We start from the raw sequence: 6,303 nt of genomic DNA, 5'->3' as shown, positions 1-6,303 counted from the left end.
CACCGCCAAAAATGCAAGCCTGAACATAAATGAAGATGTCAGCCAAGCCTGCAGGATGTGCTGTTCCTCAGTACATTGCAAGTGTGAGTCGCGGTCAGAACAATGTTCTGTGTAGTTGTGGGTGCGTTATCTTGGAGCTAAGTGGGCAAGTTGTTGGTGCTGATGTGGTTGTTCCTGCCGTAAGCGAGGGGTGCCGAAGTACTTGGTATTTCAAGAGTCACCGTATCGAAGATTTATACCACTTACAGGGAAAGGAGAAAAACATCATCCGCTGACTAATAACGCGGTCAAAAGTGCATGTTGAGTGTTCGTGCGAACGGTCATTGAAGAGGATTGTGGCGAAAAATGAGGGGACGACAGCTGCAAAAGTCACTGGACGACTAAATGTTGATCTCGCGAACCCCGTCACCATAAAAAAACGGGAAAGGAGCTTCATGAGCTGGGAGCTGCAGGGAGAGCTGGTATCCCAAAACCACTCGTCTGTGAGGGAAATGCCCGTAACAGATAACGTGGTGCCGGAGCCATAAAACTTAGACTATGGGGCAATGGAAGAAATTCATTTGGTCGAATGAGTCCTGTTTCGCACTCTTTCCAACTTCCGTCTTAATTTACTTCTCGCGTACGTCTTCCAATCCTAGGATGCAGACTTCTTGCTGCCAAGAGTGAAACATGGCGGGTGTTCACCATGTGGTTTATTCCATGGTCCCTTGGTTACTCTGCCGAGATCGCTTTACTGCCGATGTTTAATTGACCATTTTGGCTCATTAGGTTCATCCTATGATACAATTTTTTGGTCCCCAGTGGCGGTGCTGTGTTCCAAGAAGACAGTTCGCATCGTCCAGAAATGGTTCTGTGAGTACGAAGATAAAATATCTCCCCTGGCCACCTCAGAAATGACACCTTAATATTGATGATCCTTTGTGGTCTACATTGAAGAGAATCTTTCTTGATCGCTATCCACATCCATTATTGTTACCTGAAGCTGCCAATATTTTGCAGGAAGACTGGTATAAGGTTCCATTAAAACCATACAGCTCCAGTATTTATCCGTTCTGTGACGACTGGAAGCTGCTTTGAATGCCAAGGGTTTTCGTACATCATATTAGGCATGCAAATGTGTTTTTGGCCTTTTCATATTTTTGTCCACCCCGTCTAAGTAGTAACCTTACAGTGTGTCTCACTGTCGTTCATTGGGCTCCAAGTGAGATAATGTAACAAAACCGTGCTAGAGAATCAAGGAAAGAAAGAACTACCTTACAGTGAGTGGACGAGGAAAGAATTATCATGTCGAAAGTATGAAGTTACATAATTATTTTTTGCTTCTTAGCGTATATGTAGCTGCAGTCCTACTTTACCGTAGCACTCGGTTAGAGGGGCCACAATGAAATGACGAATCCCTTAAAAGGTAAGCCGTTTTCGGTATTTCAAGCGGAACATCGCTGCAACAATCCAAGCAGAGTTGGTGAAAATGTATGGCAGCAACGCACCATCGTGTGTCATAGTGGTTAGGTGCCGCAGACGCTTGCGTAGTCACCGTATTCTGAACTACGAAGAACGAAGTTCAGACAATCTCTCCATGATTAACAGGGGATCACACAATCGTGGTGCTCGAAGACCAGCGAATCACAATAGAGGCGATAGAGGGAAAACTGAAAATCAGTAATGAATTAATTTTCAACGTCCTGCGCAACATTTTGAACATTACAGAGGTCAGCGCCCGGGGGGTTTCCCTACAGTTCACACCTACTGAAAAAGTTCGCCGAACCGAGACAGCATCGTAAACGTGGGAGTTGTGTGAGGCCAATTCAGATGACTTCTTTAGCCACCTAATCACCAGAGACGATTGCTGGGAGTGTCATGACCCCGGGAGAAAAGGGCAACGCAAGCAGTGGAATCGTATGGATTCATCACCGCCGAAAAAGCCGAAGACCCAACCGTCATCGGATTACGTGATGCTGAGTGTTTTTTGGGACTGCCGTGGTATGACGCTAACAGAGTATGCTCGTAAGGGGAACACGTCACACTAGGAGCATACTTCTAAAATCTCCTGACGGGGTTATGGGTGGCTGGCAATACAAAGCGTTGCGCAAAATTGTCACAATGTGTGTTCCTCCACCACGACAACGCCTCGGTCAATTCTACACAGGGCATTCTATTTAGCTATCTAATTTTGCGTCTCACCTCCCCCCTCCCCCACTTCCAATCCTCCCAACCGGATTCTCCTAACAACACCCCCACGACTTCCTACCCTTTCTTTTGCTTAAGGAAGGCACTGCATCTCATGCATTTCGAGAATGCTAAATTTAAGATCTGGTGACGGATGAAAAGCCGAAACCGGAAACCAGTTGTAATAAAAGGTTATGTGACAGAGACAATAACTTTTACAATCCCAACCCGATACGATCAGCCGTCTGACCAGGAGGTACAAAGGGCCTCAGTTTGTAGAACATTTCCTGAACAAACAAAGTGCAACTTCTACAACAAGGTCTCGGCCAAGTCATCATCCGTTGACAAAAATGTGTCACACTGAAAAGTGAATATGCAGGATGTTTGAAAAGTCGTTTTACAAACTTTGGGAACAGACTCCTTACTCCAAAACAAGAAAAAAAGTTCATATAAACGTATGTCCGAAAATCCTTCCTTTTCGAGTTATTAATGAAAGCTGACGTTCATTGGCTTTCCAGGTACAACCCGACAACAAAATATTTGCACCAAATTTAAGTCGTATCCTATATGGCGTTGTGTTGCCACGGAGCTTTGTTTATGTTCACCTGTCTTCAACGAGTATATTGTGCACATGTACTAAGGTAGTGAACTAATGGAAAGTGCTCCTTTCATACATGGCAGCATATTCAATTCAAGAGCAGGGAGACATAATGTACAGCTTGTGAAAGTCTATCCTTCTTGTGAACGTGGAACAACGGCTGACAATATAAGTAATCATAACGGAACGCTACAGTCGTGTTTTCAAAATACTTATTACCCAGACAACTAGTTTCAAAGCTATATTTGCATCATCAGGTCCTGTTCATGAATATACAACTTATCAAGTTACCCTGCCTGTGTCTAATAAAAAAAGAATTACATAACATACAAAGTATTTCCATGTACTAATGTGTATTCTTGTAGGGTACTTCGGTTGTATGATGTTGAAGCAGTTGTATCTTAATTTTTACATCAATTACATCATTAGACACAGGCACTGTAACAATATGAATTGTTTTTTGATAAACAGGACCGGAAGATGCAAATGTAGCGTTGAAACTAGTCGTCTGAATAACAAATAGTTTGACGATACGGCTATGATGTTTCATTTCCATTATTTATATTGTCAGCCGCTGTCCCACATTCACAAGCAGGATAGACTTTCACAAACTGAACATACTGTACCACGTTATGGAAGGCCCTGTGGATTTATATCCAAGAAAACCAAGCTATTGGCTACAACTGCTGCTGTCAGCTTCATTAAGAGATGTTTAGCAGAACGTGTTACACCAAGGTTTGCACAGATTACAATAAAAAAGAAGCGGGATTATGTTAGTGGCAAGGATAATTCAAAAAGTGAATTGCAATGGATGACGCTGGAGTTGAGGAGCCTATAAGGAGAACAACATGAATTATCTAAACAACGTTACCTTGAGCATGTGCGTCTTAGTAAATTTATGAACCTTAGTCAGTTTGATGGTTTATTTTATCATATGCAGATTATATAACAGAAAATAATGAAATGAAATTGTTAATACACACAATAGGATCACTTGTATCCTTAAACATCAGCAGAAAGTTCCTAACAGCCACACGACGAGGTTGAGTGGGAGATTTCGATATAGTTATTAATTGTTCTGAGATTGCTTTTAATAACAAAGAATCTGATTTTTTATTCTGAAAGGCAATAAATATGGAATAGAAATGACACAAAACCTTTAATTGTAAATGTTAAGAGAGAAGCCGATGTTCTTAAAGTTGATAGATCTAGACAGATAATCCTTGGTGGGAAAGTCGCTGAAGCAATTGCTTTGTCGAAAAACAGCAAAAACGTCAGCTGCAATAAGACAAACAGAATAGATAATGAAGAAGTGCTTGTATGCAATCAATATTAATAAGAAACTAAAAGTAATGATGCTATTATCTTAACGCCAGATGAAGGTAATACGCTAGTTATACTTTATTTTAGTGAATATATCACTAAAGAAACAGAGTTGTGAAACGAATGGCATTGTTAAGCTCAAACATGCGACAAAATACTTTACAAAACACAGTAAAAGCTCATTAAAAATATTTCCTTTCTGTTTGATGAGAAGACTACTAAGACCATAGAGATTATGAATACGCAAGCCACACGCCTGAGGGCCCATGAGACTAATAGTTAATTATGTAGGAATTTCATCATATAGACACTCCCACAAACTAAATGAGGCATTGTTTAAATATTATGTACACACATCAAAAAAAGTTTTACATCACCTCAGTTCCAGGAATTCCTGAAGATAGATTTTTGACTGTGAATATTACATCACAGAGACAGTCCCTTTGACTGTACAGAGATGTCACTAAATCCGCCCAAAGATGTAAACAACCATGCATGAGCATCGCCTATTAGACGGAGGGGGTCCGACAGCCGATCAGTTCCAGTCATTCCACCAGGAAGGAGGTACACGGCTCGTGTTGTCTGTAGTTCAACCATGCCTAGACGGTCAATACCGCGGTTCGATCGCGACCGCATTGTTACTTTGTGCCAGTAAGGGCTCTCAACAGGGAAAGTGTCCAGGCGTCTCGGCGTGAACCAAAGCGATGTTGTTCGGAAATGGAGGAGATACAGAGAGACAGGAACTGTCGATGACATGCCTCGCTCAGGCCGCCCAAGGGCTACTACTGCAGGGAATGACCGCTACCTACGGATTATGTCTTGGAGGAACCCTGACAGCAACGCCACCATGTTGAATAATGCTTTTCGTGCAGCCACAGGACCTCGCGTTACGACTCAAACTGTGCGCAATAGGCTGCATGATACGCAACTTCACTCCCGACGTCCATGGTGAGGTCCATCTTTGCTACCATGACACCATGCAGCGCGGTAGAGATGGGCTCAACAAGATGCCGAATGGACCACTCAAGATTGGCATAATTTTCTCTTCACCGATGAGTGTCGCAATGCCTTCAACCAGACGATCGTCGGAGGCAACCCGGTCAGGTTGAACACCTTAGACACACTATCCAGCGAGTGCAGCATATTGGCGAGGCATCCGTCTTCATGGACGACAATTCGCGCCCCCGTCGTGCACATCTTGTGAATGACTTCCTTCAGGATAACGACATCGACTAGAGTGGCCAGCATATTCTCCAGACATGAACCCTATCGAACATGCCTGGGATAGATTGAAAAGGGCTGATTATGGAGGACGTGATCCAGGAACCATTCTGAGGGATCTAAGCCGAATCGGCGTTGAGGAGTCGGGCAATCAGGACCAACATTCCATTGATGAACTTGTGGATAGTATGCCACGACGAATACAGGCATGCATCAATGCAAGAGGACGTGCTACTGGGTATTAAAGGTACCAGTGTGTACAGCAATCTGGGCCACCACCTCTGAAGGTCTCTCTGTTCAAATGGTTCAAATGGCTCTGAACACTATGGGACTTAACATCTATGGTCATCAGTCCCCTAGAACTTAGAACTACTTAAACCTAACTAACCTAAGGACATCACACAACACCCGAAGGTCTCTCTGTACTGTGGTATAACATGCAATGTGTGGTTTTCATGAGAAAAAAAAAAAGAAAGAGCGGAAATGATGTTTTTGTTGATCTCTATTCCAATTTTCTGTTCAGGTTACCGAACTCTCAGAACCGAGGCGATGCAAGCATACATATGAAATAGTTTCTAAAATCGAAAATATTAGCATTCCAGATAACTACAAATGGATATCACTATATATCAAGGATCTCTAGACTAACATCCCCATCAAGGATACTGTTAATATTATAAAAAGTAACTTTCTCAAACACAAATGCTTGTCAGTAGGAGCTTTGAAGGAGCTTACATAACTTTCGCAGCTGTTCCTTTCATATAATTGCTTCTGCTTCAATACTGAGATGTATCAGCAGCCAGATGGCTTGGCAATGGTAAGATCTCAAAAAAACGTTCAAAAGTGTGTAAATTCTTAAGGGACCAAACTGCTGAGGCCATCGGCCCTTAGACTTACACTCTACTTAAACTATCTTATGCTAAGAACAACACACATACCCATGCACGAGGGAGGACTCGAACCTCTGGTGGGAAGGGTTGCGCAATCCGTGACAC

This window comes from Schistocerca cancellata, chromosome 3 (assembly GCF_023864275.1).
Source record: "Schistocerca cancellata isolate TAMUIC-IGC-003103 chromosome 3, iqSchCanc2.1, whole genome shotgun sequence".
In the NCBI taxonomy this organism is placed as follows: domain Eukaryota; kingdom Metazoa; phylum Arthropoda; class Insecta; order Orthoptera; family Acrididae; genus Schistocerca; species Schistocerca cancellata.
The sequence above is the reverse complement of the archived record's forward strand: the minus strand, read 5'-3'. Positions refer to the sequence as shown.